Here is a 19,490-nt window from a genome sequence, read left to right as displayed (position 1 = left end):
ATCACCAGCACAATCATTGGTAATAGAAACCCAGTTGTTTCTTGTGTGTGAACTTAAATTTTGCTGGCAAACTTCACTGCACCCATCCACACAGTGGCAGCAACAGAGAGACTCCAATGGTGTACTAGTTACTCCAGCAGTGACAACATAGTCAGTCTATGGGAGGGGGGTGGTTATTTTTCCTCCCCCATGAAATACATTTATTAATATGATATTAATGTCTACTGTACATGAAATAAAATGTTACAGTTGCTACTGACTGCATACACCTGTTATATCATGTATACTCAGCCATCATCATTAGTAAGCGGAACTTAAACAAGCCCTTTAGCTGGAGCAAAAGATACGGCTGAAAAAATAAGTACTTTTGAGATGCTGAGATCTTGAATCAGATGCTGCTGTGTGCGTTCGCATTTGGCCCGCGCTTACTGTACATTAAATGTTCCTTCCTCACCCCGTACCCTCCCTGAAATCGTACCCTATAGTAAGGGTCATTTGAACTCAAAGATTAATTAAATGTGGCTGCGTTCTGTGACAAGTAAGCCAGTTCAGGGCATGTGGTGATATGCGCAGATCGCCATTTACGGCCCTTGATGAATCAGGCCCAATGAGTGGCTGCAAAACTTGGGGCATAACATTCAATTGTTTGGCCCAAAAGCAAAATTTGGGGGCAGGGGATTCCATCCACTCAGGAAGCATGGAACTGAAAGGCCAACAAAAGCTAGGGCTAGAAGGTTCCTTTGATGACTGCCTTATGGGCAGCCATCATCATTAGTAAGCGGAACTTAAACAAGCCCTTTAGCTGGAGCAAAAGATACGGCTGAAAAAATAAGTACTTTTGAGATGCTGAGATCTTGAATCAGATGCTGCTGTGTGCGTTCGCGTTTGGCCCACGCTTACTGTACATTAAATGTTCCTTCCTCACCCCGTACCCTCCCTGAAATCGTACCCTATAGTAAGGGTCATTTGAACTCAAAGATTAATTAAATGTGGCTGCGTTCTGTGACAAGTAAGCCAGTTCAGGGCATGTGGTGATATGCGCAGATCGCCATTTACGGCCCTTGATGAATCAGGCCCAATGAGTGGCTGCAAAACTTGGGGCATAACATTCAATTGCTTGGCCCAAAAGCAAAATTTGGGGGCAGGGGATTCCATCCACTCAGGAAGCATGGAACTGAAAGGCCAACAAAAGCTAGGGCTAGAAGGTTCCTTTGATGACTGCCTTATGGGCATCCCAAAGGCTCTTTGTAGGGGGTATCATTAGTCCCAAAATATTCAGAGAGAAAGGTATTTGAGATGGGTGATTATGTTATGATCATGGAGAAGAGATTCATTAAGTCTACAGGTAAATTTGGATGGTTGAAGTGCTAAAGAGAAAAGGTTGAAGAATATTGGTGCAAGATCCGACCATGTTATTGCAATGAGCAATCGCTCCATTACACCCTTAAGGCTTCAGTACTGTGGATAATCTGCTCATTTACTATTGATTCCTATTGTGACCCTTGGCTTGTTTCTGGACCCTGCTTGAACTTTTATTTCCACTGACCTATGCCTGTTTAATGGATTATGCTTTTTGCTACTGACCCATGACCTTTTGGACTGTTCCTGGTATTATCTCCTGTATTTCGGTTCATCCTCCACCTCTGTGCTACAATTGATAAACTTTTACTACACTATAGTGAAGTCCCAGGGCATCCAAGTACCTGTGAGTGCTACTAGCTCTACGGGAAAAGTGGCTGCTATAGGTGAAGACCTCTATCCATCTGTTCTAAAAGTTTCTCTCGGTAGCCGTAACATTTATGGGGTGAATATGGGAGTTGAGAAGTTTAAGGGTAAGACTGTATCTGAGCAGGATCATGTCGATTATGGAATAAGTATTATAAATGGGTGAATAATAGCGTAATCCCTAGCAAGGGGATCAGAGATCCTTCACACTTCATACAAGTTGGCGAGTTTCCAAAAATTCTGCAAGGCCTTAGAGTTTACGATATCTCTCTGGTTGGATGAGATACCTGAGTGAATGGAGCTATCTAGGTTAGGGGTAAGGATGGAATTGGAGTCGCTCCTTACAATCAACTCCCTATCTGACAGCCTGCATCTGTTTGGAAATTTTCCTTGAATCTTTTTCTACCATCTTCACTATCCTATTTAATCTGGAGTCGATTTTCCTCTTGCAGCTGCATCCAGCAGTGTTGGCCACAGTCCCATGGACTTTAAACTTCTTAAAAATATTTACAACTGTAGTCACAGGAACATCAAGCTTCTTGGAGATGGTTTTATAGCCTTTACCTTTAACATGCTTGTCTATAATTTTCTTTCTGATCTTCGCAGACAACTCTTTTTATTTTGAATAGGCTGAATGACTGATTAGAAGATTGAAGATATATGTGATGATAATTCAAGAAAGCAATTAGTTTAAAATATCACTATATTTCAATTATTTATAATCTTTTCTAAATGGTAACAACAAATCTGCCTCGCTATTTTATAATATATTTGGAACATAAGCAATAATTTACAGCACTGAGGTCATGAGTTCAATTCCCAACCATGGCCTTATCTGTGAGGAGTTTGTATGTTCTCCCCGTGTTTGCATGGGTTTCCTCCAGGTGTTCCGGTTTCCTCCCACACATCAAAAACATATTGGTAGGTTAATTGGCTGCTAACAAATTGACCCTAGTCTGTCTGTCTGTGTGTGTGTGTGTGTGTGTGTTAGGGAATTTAGACTGTAAGCCCCAGTGGGGCAGGGACTGATGTGAGTGAGTTCTCTGTACAGCGCTGCGGAATTAGTGGCACTATATAAATAAATGGTGATGATGATGATGAGGTGACAAAGCCAATAATATCCAAGCTACCACATTCCAAGCCAAAATATCATACTGCAATCTCTTGACTATCAGGGATTTTTGGGTAGACTTAACATAGAGCCCAAAAACAATTTGTTCAGTTTTCCAAAAATACTACCTAAAACTATACAATCTCCCACAACCTGAAAGACAAATTCCTGGCTGACGCCAAGCTCCCTAAAATATACTCTCAAATGGCCATGCAGTTCAGGCTGTAGATGTCACACAAACTGTAAAGGTCCAGAAGTCGAGAAAGGATCTGGGCTTTTCAGCTGCTTAGTAAAATACTTTAAAATGCTTTTTGCTCACCCTGAAAGATTGAGATAGATAGGGAGACTCTGGTAAATGAATCACTATATCTTCCAAAATAAGATTTATTAAAAATATTAAAAAACAAGAGTTAAAACAAGATATAGATTTGTCTGTGTTTATATTCATCCTGTTGTCATCTGCATGATCAAAAGCATTGCACAGATGTTATAAACAGAAGCAAGTAAAATAGTGACTTTTGAGATGATAGCACCAAATTCTTTTTCGTTTTTGATGTATTTAAAGAGACAGAAAAAATAGCTTGCTTTGAGAATAAATTGAAAGGAGGTCATTTATGACGGCGAAAACGTGCACAACACACTGCAACAGCAGCTGTGGATCTGCTTCACAGCTTGAGTTGCTCAAGTGCACCAAAATTTCTTCTATAGGCTAACAGAGCAAGAGTGCTGCACACTTGTAGAGGAGCAGCAGTTTGTAGAGGCAGGGTTTTCAGAGCAGTACAAAAATTAGATTTAATTAGATTTAATTGATGTGGAGCAAAATTATTAAAATGAGATAAAGGGCAGAGAGGCCATTCTTTGGACCAGCCATTTCCACTCCATATAGGAACTTGTGTACGTTTTGTCCTATACTGAAACTGCCTCCATATTTAGCAGAGAAGTGCATTTCAAGGCACACCTTAAACAATATAATAAAAGGCTTCGGTCACACAAAATTGGCACCTGTAATAAAGTCAGTCCTGATGTCCCTACACTACTGTATTATAGTACGTGCACATTTCCTTTAATTTAAGCTTTTTTATTGCGCTCTTTTAGGTACTTTATAATTTATGAAAGTAATAAGGCCTTGGATTGTATTATTATATATATTATTATAATGTGTCACAATTTAAAATTTTCTTTATTAAAATACATTGGCATATGTTAACAGTTTCTGTGCTTCCTGGATAAAAATTTGTCTAGAAGCAAACGGCATCCCAAAGAATGTTTTGGTTTTATGGCATTGGTTTTGGAGCTGTCTAAAGATTCAGATTTTCTGGTTATCTATTTTCACAGTTATCACTAAAGCCTATACGAACAAATGCCCTTCGCACCACTTCATGCAGTAAATGTACAGCCTAACATAATAAAAGCTAAATCTAGAATATAAAACCTCAATAAAGCACCATTCTGTTTGCAAATAACGATTGTATGCCAGTTTTGCCCCAATGCCCACAAGAACATCATGTCATGTAGGGCAAAAGGTAAGCAGAAGGAGCACCAGTGGGAAGATGGCCAGCAGCCTCATGACAGCGATGATCCAAAGTATAGTGAGGCTCTAACACATTTTGCTTGAAAACCACCCCATAAATATTCTCTTTATTCCCTCGTCCCTTTGCATGTGACACTAAAGTTCAAGCATGAAAACTCTTATCTAAGAACTCGAATGATTAAATTTTTATCCTACACATTTGCTGTTTGAGGAGGGTGTGGGGAATAGCAGGAGATGGTATGAGCTAGACTAAAACATGATTTGCTCCCGGACTATTATGGAACATAAGCGAGAGGTGAGGAAATATTAGCATCAAAATGGAATATGCCAGGCATGGGGGAACCTTAAATCATATGTGTAAATGCTGTTTAAATCATTGCATGCCAACAACCTAGTATATTCAATGTGGTGCTCTGCTAAGACTCTGTGATCTCCATTTCACCTTTTGAAGTACAAAGACAAATGCAAAAAAGGGAAACATGCAATAATTTTGGGTTTCTTTTCAAAAGTATCTTAGAGCTGTTTTATGGTATTTCACCATCTTGAAACACAATTGACATTCATGAAAATCACAAATAGTGCCAACAAGGGCCTCATTTAGAGTTGGGCGCAAGTCCTTCCGTTGAGCGCAAAAAACACTTGGCCAAAGATCCATCTCAGTTTGCACTCTGACTGAGACGGAGGTAGTGGGCGAGCCTAGCAATATAAAGAGACCTTCATGTATTAAAAACCAAAGTAAAAAACAATAACCTTTAAAAAAAAGGTGTGCACCCCCTTCCAAACAGCATAACCAACCCTTGTCCCTTGGGGGAAAAAACAACTTTTATTTTTTTTTCATTTTTTTAATTGTCTGCTTTACAGGGCACTGTGCATGATACACTTGCACACCAGCCCATAAGGCATAGCGGTGTGTTTGTGCAATTTGCACAGTATTCTAAGTGGCACAGATCCATCTAAATATTGTGTAAATTACGGGGTGCAATTTACACTTACGATTTCAGTGTAAATTGCATCTGACTCTAAATGAGGTCCATAGTAGGAACTGGATATAAGCACAGTGTGTGAAATACAATAACACATACATAAATGAAAAACCATCCTCTTCTAATACTGCTGAGCAATATATTCCACATACGTCTTGTAATCCCTTTTTATAGTCATTATCATTCTTTTTTATATTAATTGTACTATGTCCATTCTGTGCTTGGCTACCACCAATTGCCATGTTGTGTCAAATCACGTGGTAATTTAACCATTATTCACGTGGTACATTAACCATTATAATTGTATTAATTTGGTTCATGTTCTTTTATTTCCGTTACTGACATAATTATACCACTGAGCAGAGTTTATACTAGCAAATTAATAAAAATGTCAGAATATATGATCATAACACAGAATTAGGTAAACAAATAAATTTATATAACCAGATCTTTGCTGTTTATTTTTCCTCATTCACACACCATTTTACACATCCCCAAGATAACGTTTTCCATTTTGGTTTCTGTAAAACACAATTTAACTACAAAATTCCAAATATGTTTCGATCAGTACTAATTTTTCTCCTTAAAAGCATTATAATTGTAATAAAGTTTATCTGACTGAAAGGACCAACGCTTTAAAGAGATTCAGAGTGGACTTAATTTTGTTATCACTGGGAGCTCTAAAGGAAGAAACAAACATGTTGCGATGTTGTGCTGGGAAATCTGTTCTTGTAATGACACACTATTACCTCTAATGTCTAAAGCAGATCATGACAGAAAAAAAGAGTTAAAACTGAATCTTCAAAATGTAAGAATATGCAAATGAAGCCAAGAAAAATCACGTGAGATTATCAGGAGAATTGTGTGTACCTGGCCCGAGAAAATAAGAAAGAAGAGCAAAGCAAACCCGATTCTAAATGTAACAATGATCAAACATCATCTGAGTCCAAAACAGATATGTAAGGATCCATGTCTCTCCCTCCCTCCTCTCCAGGGTGTCCGCCTGCCTCTCAGCCATCTCCTTCTGGATGTCCTCTAGATTTCTCAAACTCAATCTCGCTAAAACCGAACTTATTGTCTTTCCTCCCACTCTATCCCCCTCTCCGTCCGACCTTTCTATCAACATTCTCAACTCCTCTATCTCCCCTGTTCCTCAACTTCGCTGCCTCGGTGTCATCCTTGACTCCTCTCTCTCCTTTGCCCCTCACATTCTCTCGCTAAATCCTGCCGCTTCCAGCTGCGCAACATCGCACGCATTCGGCTCTTCCTCTCCCAAGATGCCACTAAAACTCTTGTCCACTCTCTTATTATCTCCTGCTTGGACTACTGCAACCTCCTCCTTACTGGCCTTCCCCGCTCTCATCTTGCTCCCCTTCGCTCCGTACTCAATGCAGCCGCTCGGCTCATTTTCCTTTCTCGCCACTCCTCTTCTGTCTCCCCCCTTTACCAATCTCTTCACTGGCTCCCCATCCCCTACAGAATCGTGTTCAAACTCCTTACACTTACTTTCAAGGCCCTCTCCAACTCCACTGCTCCCTACATCTCCAACCTCATCTCCATTCACGCTCCATCCCGCCGCCTGCGGTCGGCCAATGACCGTCACCTCTCTTCCCCCCTGGTTACCTCCTCCCACACTCGCATCCAAGACTTCTCGCGCGACGCCCCCCTCCAGTGGAACCAGCTCCCCCGCTCCATCAGAACTTCCCCCAACTTGCCCAGCTTCAAATGGGCCTTAAAAACCCACCTCTTCCTCAAAGCCTTCCAGTCCCCCACTTAACTGCCCTCCTTCCTGTCTCCCACCCACTCCCCCTCCCTCTCCTGCACCCCCTTCTGTCCCCCTCCTACCTCCCTCCTCATCGTTTTCTCTTCCCCCCCCTCCGTCCCTGCCTCCCCTCTCCCCCTTTCCTCCTCCCTCCCTTGCGTCTCTGTCTGTCCCACCCTCCCCTTAGATTGTACGCTCCTTCGAGCAGAGCCTCCTCTCCTCCTGTTCTCCACCACCTTAACTCTGCTCTCCAGCTCCTTGTCTCTTCATCACTTGTAAAGAGATTAAAACAATGATCAAACATAATCCGAGTCCGAAACAGATATATTGAGCAGCACGATGGCTTAGTGGTTAGCACTTCTGTGTCACAGCACTGGGGTCATGAGTTCCATTCCCGACCATGGCCTTATCTATGTGGAGTTTTTATGTTCTCCCCTTGTTTGCGTGGCTTTCCTCCGGATGCTCCGGTTTCCTCCCACACTCCAAAAACATACCGGTAGGTTAATTGGCTGCTATCAAATTTACCCTAGTCTGTGTGTATATGTTAGGAAATTTAGATTGTAAGCTCCAATGGGGCAGGGACTATTATGTGTTCTCTGTACAGCGCTGCGGAATTAGTATAAATAGATGATGATGATGATGATTGTGAAAAGATATTTAATATACCATTAAATTGCATAAAAACTTAAATAATATTGCTGATTGAAAAAAATCACCACATACTGTATATAACAGTGAATTTTTCATCAAGTAAAGCTCTCGATACAGTGTAACAGCAGAATTAACTATACGTATGCCGAATGTTATTAATAATTAAAAAATGTATGTAAATCAATCTGTCCTCAGGCCAAATAAAGGAACAATAGTGTCCCAATGAAATAGTAGACTCCAAATAAATCACAGGTCAATTGTTAATCACAATGGGGACTTTTCGATATTTCAGTCCTGTGTTGCCAATGATAGGAGTCCTGCTGTGGTTCCAGTCCTCAAATCTGGAACATTGAGAGATGTGTAATACATTTAGAAGGAGAGGCTATAAGGAATATCCCATAAAACAGTTGAATTAGAATATGTAATACAACATGTTCTGTCATTTTAGGCAAAAAGACAAAACAAACCCTATGGAACACATCATAAAACAGTTTTTTTAAACAAAGGTATGCAACAAGTAAGCACTGAAAGATTTTACAGATCAGCGTATAGGTACAGCTTTCAAAAATGTTACCATGCTTTGTATTTAAAAGGGTACAAATAATTGTTACTCTGATAAGGAAATGCACAGTCCAAACAACTATTTTTGGAGATACAAAATAAAGGTACTTTCCAATGTTTGCTTTGTACATCATTCAGTGTTATAATCCCAGGAGCTAATTATACAATAATAAAAGAAGTAATACAACGCCCAGTAAACACAGCATTTAAAATAAGGTGACTTTACATGTGAGAGTATGAATGTAATCTGTATTTAAAATGTCCCTGTGAGAAGGTTACATCTGACAGACTGGGAGAAATAAAATAACATGTATAGCAGAGCATAAAACTGAAATCTGATGTGACAAAACATATGGAAAATGTTAACCAGGAGACATATATTGTACATGATCTAGTGAAATTAAGGTGGGCAGTAATATAGGAAACTAGCTGAAGTACCCAGTGTTGCCCAGGTTTAAATCTTCAAGTTATTAATTTATCAATGAGTTGGATGTAACTGTCAACATTTTGAAAATAATTAGCAGCTAAGATGTCATCTAAATCCATCCAGTGGAATGCCCAGGAAAGGTCAAAGTTCTGTCCAGCGTACACCAACAGGAGGTCCGACCAGGACCCCAAACACTCCATGAGGCATCTCAGACCATATACCATCCCTCTGTAACTTCCTAGTATGTCTTCTGGGATTCAATGTTACCACTCTGTAAAGTTTTCATCCAAATCCATCCAGTGGAAGGCTCAGAACAGTCTCCCCGGGTGAAAGTTCTGTCTAATGTACAGCAGCGGGAGATCCGACCGGGACTCTAACGCCCTATAACCTGGCCAAGATCCAACTGGGCTTGCGCTAATTTCATGCCAATTGGTGCAGGGGTGCCCGAATTCATAACCGGAAGGACAAACAAACAAACAGACTAATGATTTTTATATATAGGATGAAGCAGAGTCACCAGGCTTTGCGTGGGTCTGATTTGTAGTGTGTAGCGGTTTTTTATATTAGCCAATTATTTGGTAAATAGACCAAAAATGCTATTTAGAAAATAAGATTTATTGCATTGTCGCATTGTCGTTATATGTCGTGTTGTTGCAAAGTTTCCTTTCAGCAGTCAAACAATTGTTTACAACCAAAAAATTATGTTTTCAATATTTGTTGTTCTGTCGCTTTGTTGTATTGTCATGTATTTGCTATGTGGTCTATTAGGTTACTTTTTCGATACTAAATAACTATGAAAGATTTGGCAGCTTTACTTTGAGAGCTGTGGAAGATATTCGCCAACAAACAAACTTCTTCTTTTATATATAGAGAGAATAGACCATCTTTGCGAGGAGGTAATCATACTAAATGTCTGCTCCAGGGAGACAAACCCCCAAAGACTTAAATAAAGAACTTAATCTATCTTGTTTTCATTAGTGAAGGGTTATGTTGCATCATTGTTTTTAAGGCACATGTATTCATATAATGATTGAAATATATATGTATTTATTGGGGGGGGGAAATATTTTTATTGAGAAATTTTGTAGCAAGTATTTGGGGGAGGGTGGGGGGAACAAAGAGGGGGGGTGTGGGAGGGGAGTGAGTACATTTGTATGACATTCTTATAGAGTACAACATTAACTGATAAACATGACATAGCATTGATGATTAAAACACTTGTGATTACATAGTATAAACAGTTAGGAATGTGCTGGAGGTGGAGAGAAGGAAGGGGGGTAAGAGGGGTTGGATGGCCGGGGTGGGGGGAGTCAAGGGGATGTTAGTAGGGGGGAGAGTGTACCGGCCCGCAAAGTAAATATATGAGATAGAGGAGATACAGATAATGATGAGGCTAGTGGGGGGGGGGACAGTCAGCCCAGTTAAAATATCACAGTAGAATAGATGAATACTTATTAAAATGTATTCAAATTACAACAATCAACATGTATACATAAATAGTTTAAAAGTGAACGGACTCCATATAACCTTTGATCCGGATCAATAATAATCACAAATTTTATAAAACATCACCTATAGTGCACTTATAAAACGTAATCTCGGATTTGATGTTATATACCTTGATCAAGAGTTAATTTCACATGAGAACATAGAGTCAATCCACAGTTCAAGACACAATTGTGTCTATTGCAATCCACAAAGCTGTTATAACTTATAAGCCCCACCGTTATCTGATTCATAAACCCTTATTACCCACGATCATTCAAATATTTTAGCCACCTTGAGGACAATAGAGAGATATATATCATCAATATTACATCTGACTCATATAGTCCTATAGACGGTTTGGGCTCTGCTTCCTAGAGCTACATACCAAGTCCGTCTTCTGAGATAGAAATCATTCTCTCTCCCTCTGGGCTTGTATAAAAAGATTTGTGCAAAGGAAGTGGTAGAATCCAAATGGACCTTGGAATCTCTTGTAAATTAATCGATCCAAACAGCACATTAGCATCAAGTTCTGTGGTCACAGTAGAATGGAGTTCAAACTGACGTGTTTCTCCACTGTTAATGTGTGGTTTTCTCAGAGAACTCTTGATCAAGCTATATAACATCACATACGAGAATACTTTTTTCCCTATAACTGCACTATAGGTGATTTTTTATAAAATTTGTGAGTATTATTGATCTGGATCAAGGGTTATATGGAGTCTGTTTACTTTTAACCTATTTATGTATACATGTTGATTGTTGTTATTTTAATACATTTTAATAAATATTCATTTATTCTACAGTGATATTTTAACTTAGACAGGATCTTTCTTGCACTTTTTTTCTAGTTTCTCTTGTAATTTCTCTCTCTTTTGAAGTTGATACACAACAACTTCCTAAATTAAGCAGCAAACCTGATCCTTTTCTAAGTATACCAAGTGACTATTTAAATAGATATTTTAATGATTTATTATTTACATATAACATAGACTGTGAAGTCAGCGCCAGGTTTTCTGTACCGATTGTGGGTGTAGAAGCACAGTAAGAGGCCCAGTGTGCCCAGACATTAAAAAATTGTTGGGGGCGGTCATGGATAATGCTGGTGATGTGGTCTAGCTTGTATATGTGCCAGATCTTATGTATTAGTGGTTGGATGGAGGGGGCTCTATTTTCTTACAATTTGAGGCAATGAGGGTTCGGGCTGCGATCAGTATGGGCCCTAACAGCTTTCGGGACATCCAGAAGTGGGCAAGTGAGAAGGTGATATGAGATGTTATGTAGCAGGTTTATATGTGTATTATTGGAAATCAGCTGGCGGGCACCTATTCAGTAACCATCTGTCTTGAATATGGGACAGAGTGCCCTCTGTGCCGCAGCCCCGCCAGCATGCGGTTGATGCATTGAGGTAAATGGTCCCGAGTCTGGATGTTACTAGATACCAACAGAAATATAGCTTACATGCATCCTCTTTCAATTGAGTGCAAATGGAGCTTTTGGCAATTTCCTCGCAAATTCAGGACCAGACTTGAGGGTGGAGGGCCTCACCAGGGCCGTAACGAGGGCTGTGCGATAGGGGCGACCGCCCAGGGCGCAACACTGAAGGGGGGCGGCGGTTTATGAATATTTTAGGCTCATTTGGTTAAAATTGAGGGCTAGGGGGCGGCATTTTTGTTTTTCGCCCCAGGCGCTACAATTTTAAGTTACGGCTCTGGGCCTCACCTATATCACTCTCCCACCTATGTTCATGGCGCTCTTTGGGCAATTGGCCGTGTTTGATGAGGAGTGAATAAAATGTTGAGATCAGGCTGCTGGAGGAGGATCTACGGAGGCTGAAGGCTTCCATTATGGTGAGAATATGCGGCATGCAACATCTGATTTTGTCATGAAGGAAGTGGCAAAGTCACAAATATTGGTAAAAGGCCGTCGTGGGTAAGCCGAAGCCATCCCAGAGCCTGGAAAATTCGAAAGCAGGTGGAGGGCACGATATTGGAGAAAAATGTTATGTTGCAGGAGATCTAGCTTTGAAAAGCGTACAGATCGAGACCTTGGGGAAAACCAGGGTTATTCCAAAGCGGGTCATCCGTTGCGGGTTCTTAAGTTTAATGAGGTGCAATATGCCCAGATTGATAGCAAGAATCGGAGGGTAAAGGAATATGTATTCCTTGAGAGCGGTCCTTAGGGTCTATCCAGTAAAGGGAGTAGGAGGTACATGCATAGAAGTTGGTCTTCTATGTCAACCCAGATCCTGGTACAGACGTGACAGTGTGGCAAGACTAATTGTGTGAAGTGCAATGCCAGATAGTATTTATGGAGGCAGGGGAGACCCAGACCTCCCTCTTTCGAGTGCCTGTAAAGGATTTTTAAGCAGACTCTGGATCACCTGGAGGTTCAAACGAGTCTTGTGATACAGCTTTGGAGATCTTTGAGGGCGAGAGAAGAGACTCTAACTAGAAGGGTTTGAAAGAGTTAGAGGAACTTAGGAAGCACATTTCTTTTGACCACAGCTACATGATCTATCCATGAGATATGGTGAGAAGTCCAAGTGCAGAGGTCTCTCTTCAAAGCGAAGAATATCGGTGGAAAGTTGGCTGAGTAAAGCTGATCATCGCTCTTGGTAAGGTATATCCCAAGGTAGTTAAATTTATGTGGCTGCTAGCTGAACTGAAAGTTGGACTGTAGGGTGCTAAGGAGTGGTGGTATGATGTTGAGGGGAAGAGTTTCTGTTTTATCTGCATTGATTTTAAATTTGAAAATTTGGTCGTATTCTGATAGATTCTAGGATGATCAGGATCAGGACATGGGGATTTGTAATTGTGAGAAGGGTGTCATCTGCGTAGAGGGCAAGTTTGTATTCCTGGGAGCCCACCTCGATAACCGTGACTTCTGGGTTGGATCGTATGGAGGCAGCCAGGGGTTCTTTTGTCAGAGCAAAAAGAAGGGGGGACAGAGGGCAACCTTCTCTGGTGCCATTGTTAATGTGAAGCAGCGCTGAGAAGACCCCGTTTGCTAGAACTGTTGCTGAAGGATCGCGGTAGAGCGCCAAGACACCCCTGAGAAAGGAATCCGAGAAACCCATTTCCCATAATGTGTGTCGCATGAACAACCAGGCCACCCGGTCAAATACCTTCTCTGTGTCAAGGGCAAATATTAGTGCTGGGCTCACTTCTTTCTTAGTGGCATGTATCAAATCAATCACCTTCCAAGTGTTATGCGCTCCTTGTCTTCCAGGGATGAAACCCTGTCAGGGTGGACCAGTGAGGGGAAGACTACGGCTTGGTGATTTGCCAGAAGTTTGGCGAAAAGCTTGAGGTCCACATTCAGCAGGAAAATGGGCATGTGGCTGGAATACAAAATGGGCTACATGAAAATACAGACAGTATTTAACTTATGTGCAAAACAGAATACTAATTTGCACCCCTTACATTGTAAAATGGTTTTGTCCAGGAGACTTAAATAAGACGTTACTTAGGTTAAGATCCTTAATGAATTAGGCCCCTAGTCTGCAACTTGGTTAACCCTCTGCAGCAATTTCATAATCCAGGCAGGAAAACAACCCAAGTTATAACCATCACATTTGTCTCACAATATTTTCCATTTCTCAATGACGTTTAAACACTGGCAACAGAGCCATTTAAATTTCACGAACGTATTAATCAGTTAGCTTCACATACTTACCAAGCCTATCGTTTAAGATATAGGAAATAGAGGCTATTGGACTGCAAACTGCATAGTGTTCCAAATGCTGAACTATTATCTTGGAGCAGTCTATGAATGTTGTTTCAGTTTTATTAAATGTCACCGAGTTAAGTATAATGTAACAGTTTATGAATGATACATGATTTTAATGTTTGCTTACTACAAATCTCTAATATGAATTGTATGTTTCCTAGCCATTTTTGGACTGTTTAAATTATGCGCAACAAGTTGTGATAAAGTACGGCATTAACTGAAATCTCACACAGGTTTGCTGAAACATTTTACTGTTTATTAGCAGTTGTCAGGATGGCTAAACAGTTTTAGCCTAAACAGTTTCAGTGATGGTACGGCAGTCACATCCAGCAAAAGTATCACAAAATCTCCCACCACCTATATTTGGCTAAACATTAGTTCCCTGACTACTAGCTGGCCACTTAGTGGCTAGTAGCTCTACAAACAAATCACAGCAAAACAAACCAATTACACCCATTTGGAATGCCTGTGTGTGTATGTGCTGAAAGAGGATCCCAGGGAAAATTTAACCCTCTCTGCAACCTGCTGCTGCAGACTAGCTGTGTTTTTACCTATTTTCTTATAGGGAAATGGTGACAAATATGCCTCTTTGCCACAAAGTGTTTTATCAAAACTGGATGGTTACAGTAGTAGCAGATTTTTAAATATGATAGTGTTAGGCAAACGTTATATACTAGATTACATGTTCCGTAATTCCCTAGTGGATATGGGATTATAGCTTGTATCCACTTGTTAACCCTCAATGGCACTGTAAAAAGCCATTGAAATCTATAGTGTGTTACGATTAAGTGAAATTCAAGAGTTAGGTACCTACACGGGGGAAAAGGGGCATAGGTTGGGAAAAAGAAGGGCGGTGTTCACTAATATTTAGTGAGTGCTAGCGAATAGAGGGAGCAGGATACAAAGAAACCTGTTCTCTAAAATCAGTGGTTTCAGCTAAGCGTGTGAGATAAGGCCACTCAAGCGGTGGGGTATGAGTGTGCGAACTTATCAACTTGTTTCCAGTGGGAAGCAATAGTTGATTTGGCTGCAGTACAAATATGCAAAACTAAGTTTATAGAATGCTGAGAAAGATTTGGGGAGGATAAGGAAGGAGGGATGGATTGGGGCTTCCATCATAGAGTAAAGGATTCTATAAATCTTTTTTTGCATATCGCCAAGGGTTGGAGCAGGGCCTATGAATGCCAATTGCCCAGAGCCAAAAATTAGCTCAGCTGCAGTAATCACCAACTGCCTGGAGCCATAGTCCCTGTAATTACAACTACCTGGAGCAAGGAGCTATCGCTGTACCTGTATCCACCAACTACCTGGAACCAGGATCTAACACAGTACTTGCAATTATCAACTGCACACAGCCACAGTTTATTTAATATTTTCAGTGCATAAAAAATGGGGACTTATTGTAAAATGTTTTATTACCAGTTGATTGGGTAGAAATTGGATTCATTAAGGAACGATTTAAAAGGTATTACATATTCTTGTAAAATCTGCAATTGTATGCTAGCTGTGGTTGACCTCACTGTTTCTGCTTATACAAAGGGCAAATTTCATGACCATATTGACAGCCAAGACAAGTTGTCGAATCTATATCAGATTGTTCACCTGTAAGTGTCAGATTATCAGTTATGAGCTCATCAGCTGGAGAGAATTAAATACACTGCATGGTTTGAGTGTACAAATTAACTCTGCTTTATTAGGTACAAATTCCTATCTATATAGCAAAAATCCCGTATTGCAGAAAACTACGCCCCAAAAGGTTTTAGCCACTCGTGTTCCCTTCACACAGATGTTAGTATATTCTCTCATTATCCACACTAGAACTCCCCAGGGGGGGGTGGCTGGCTTATCTCCTGTCTGGTATGTCCAAGGTTATAAGCTTAGCCTTGCAAATAATGAATTACTCCTACAAAACAAGTGCATCTAATTGTATTTAAGCTATAACAGAACAAAATGGCTATAAGGCAACAAGATGGCGTCAGCTTAGCAAAATCACATTTCTCAAAGTCTTACCATCCTCGAGCTGTGCAATAAAGTTGCATTTATTAAGCCAGTTTTCTCTACTTGTTAGTATTCATTTGTCTATATACTGCTTGGGGGATATTTTGCCTCAGCAGATCCTACAGATCCGGTGAGACAATATAAAAAGACAGAGTCCAGAACAGAATCCTAACGACTCACAACATCATGAGGTAACATCCACATTATTTATACATTTCTACCATACACCACACTCAGGGTACCACATAAGAACAATAAAAGTTTATATCAGCTCTTTCATACCCTCCCCATTAGGACCCCCCTTCAACTTTCAAAATGTTGCAGGTCTTCCTGATGCACTTTACTTAGTCAAACGGGGACCCCAGGATTCCTGCACGCATACTTCAAAACCCCCCCAAGGCAGGTGGTCTCAGCATTTCCAACCTCCGAAATTAATTATTATGCGGCCCATCTCACCTGATGTGTACAGTGGCACTCCTCACCAGGGACCATGGTCTGGGTTGACATAGAATTAGACCTATTAAAGGGGCCACCAATTTGCTCCTCTCTCTGGACACCTGCCACACAATGCCCAACTACTGCTCGCACTCACCCAGTAGTGGCCCTCTCACTTTCTATCTGGTCCCAGTAACAAAATGGCCTCTCTTTCTACCTCCACCATGATTATGATAGCCTTCTGGTCCAATCCTGCCTTCACACCTGGCCTCTCCTGACCAATGCATACCAAGTGGGTTGGTGACAACATACTACTCCTCAACCATGTTTACAAGACTACATCTTTCCTGCAGTTTTCGGACCTGGAAGAACGCATCCCGTTCCATCAATATCTGCAGATCCGGCATTTCCATCAAACAGTTAAAACCCAATTGATGGCTCGATTGCCCACTATGCTTGAGAACTTGTGTCTCCCCGAATCTTTCTTGAAAGGTACAATGCATTACTCCCTATGACTACTGAAGTTAAAGATTGTTTCCAGACACAGTTGGAGGCAGATCTGGGGGAACCAATGGACCACGAGGACTGGTCTGATACCTATGAATGGACAGCAGACTGTTCTATTAATGTCCAAATTAAAGAAAACGCGAATAAACTATTACACAGGTGGTACTACGTCCCCTCCAGGCTCCACAACATATATCCACAAGTGAATGATGCCTGCTGGAGGAACTGTAACCACACTGGCACTTTCATATATATATGGTGGGACTGCCCCAAACTATGCCCCTTCTGGGCTGATGTCCTTTCCTTCGCCTCACAATCCTCGGTGTCTGCCTACCCTCTACTCCTAAACATGTACTCTTGCCGTTACCTGTCCCAGACCTCCCTTCTCATGCCCACAAATTGTTCAGGCACATTATTAGTACAGCGACCTGCCAAATGCTTTCTGGAAGAATCCCTCACCACCAATGCTTCAAATGGTCTGTGGCCATGACATACCTATCAGATGGAACACATCACCAGCATTCTGAGTGGCTTCTCCGTATCCTTCCATAAAATCTGGTCCCTGTGACCTCATGCCATAATTAACATCTACCCTGATGAACCTACTCTGTGTCACGGTTACAAACAGGAGTACAGCTAGGAGTCACGAATATGGTGAAAGCACTCTGTTTATTTGCAGATAAGTATAAATAGCAGGTAATCGAGAGCAGTAGTAAATACCAGGTGCAAGCTGATGCAGGAAATAATACGAATGTTCAGAAACCAGCAGGTAAACAGCTAATGCAGGGAAGCAGGAGGTATGAACAGATTCCAAGCAGGCATGAACCAGAGGAGCAAGGCAGGAGGAAGAATCCACAGGTTGCAACAAGGATATGACATCACAGGATGGGACAACAATAACCAGCAATGTGTGCTGGGAGTGACAGGTATATAAAGGGAAAACCACACCCAGGTGCATGGGATAATTGGTGAACATGAAGGTTAACCCCTAATGCACACAATAAGGCACAATAGCAGCACCTCTGGTGAATGGAGGTACTGCCAATACAAATACAATAATAGGGACAAAAAGGCAGGAGCTGCCATGCAAAGCAGCATGTAATGCATAAGCTGTAGGCAGATCGTGACAGTACCGCCTCCCTTAAGGGCGGATTCCAGACGCCCAATTACCAAAAATGTCTGAATTCATCGGAATCATAGTCCAGAATTGGGGGCCCGGCAGAAAAGTCCTCGTCCATGGGTGAACGGGCAAAGGAGACTATGCCAGCTGCCAGTTCAAGCACTGCAGAACCACCTCTTTTCTTACGTCCTCTCTTATGGGACTTCCTTAGAGTTGGGACCTGTGCCAACTGGGTGGAGCACAAGGGTATCTCTTGACCAGGTGAGGTGGGTGGTACTGATGATACTGCTGAGGCCCCGCAAGATAGCATAGCGGGAGGTGGTGGTGAAAACTTGCTGATCACTGCCTCAACAAATAGTTGTAAGTCAGATAGAATCGGGTGATCAGACTCAACAAAAGGGTTTGCCCATTCCATAGCCTCTCTTCTAAAATGTGTTAACAAAAATAAAACTTGCCTCTTTGGGTCACTGGCAAGGCTAGGTACTGAGGGGAAATAAGAAGCACAAAACCTCAGTAGAGCACTAAATTGAGAAAGGTGCCCCTCAAAGGTAGGTGACAGCTCACACTTGGCACCCTTGGCAATGGATGGTTCGGACATGGCAGCAGGCCTGGACAGGACGGCAGACTTGGCAGCAGACCCGGACAGGACGGCAGACTTGGCAGCAGACCCGGACAGGACGGCAGACTTGGCAGCAGGCTTGACAGGAGACCCAGACTGGGCGGCCAGCTTGGCAGCAGGCCCGGACTGGGCGGCAGGCTTGGCAGCAGGCCCGGACTGGGCGGCAGGCTTGGCAGCAGGCCCGGACTGGGCGGCAGGCTTGGCAGCAGGCCCGGACTGGGCGGCAGGCTTGGCAGCAACAGCACTGTGAGAAGCCTGGAGGCAGACAGCACTTTGAGAAGCCTGAGGGCAGACAGCACTTTGAGAAGCCTGAGAGCAGACAGCACTTTGAGAAGCCTGAGGGCAGACAGCACTTTGAGAAGCCTCAGGGCAGACAGCACTTTGAGAAGACTGAGGGCAGACAGCACTTTGAGAAGCCTCGGAGCAGACACCACCAAGTGGGAACTCGGGCTGAACCGCATGGATTGGCAACTCGGGCTGGACTGCATGGACTGGCAACTTGGGCTGGACCGTATGGACTGGCAACTCGGGCTGGACCGCATGGACTGGCAACTCGGGCTGGACCGCATGGACTGGCAACTCGGGCTGGACCGCATGGACTGGCAATCCGGGCTGGACAGCATGGAACGGCAATTCAGGCTGGACCGCATGGAACAGGACCCTCTCTGGAGCAGACTGGAGGGACAGGGCCCTCTCTGGAGCAGACTGGAGGGACAAGGCCCTCTCTGGAGCAGACTGGAGGGACAGGGCCCTCTCTGGAGAAGACTGTAAGGGTAGCGCCCCCTCTGGAGCAGATTTTAAGGGCAGCGCCTCCTCTGGAGCAGATTTTAAGGGCAGCGCCCC

This window comes from Mixophyes fleayi, chromosome 4 (assembly GCF_038048845.1).
Source record: "Mixophyes fleayi isolate aMixFle1 chromosome 4, aMixFle1.hap1, whole genome shotgun sequence".
In the NCBI taxonomy this organism is placed as follows: Eukaryota; Metazoa; Chordata; class Amphibia; order Anura; family Limnodynastidae; genus Mixophyes; species Mixophyes fleayi.
The sequence above is the reverse complement of the archived record's forward strand: the minus strand, read 5'-3'. Positions refer to the sequence as shown.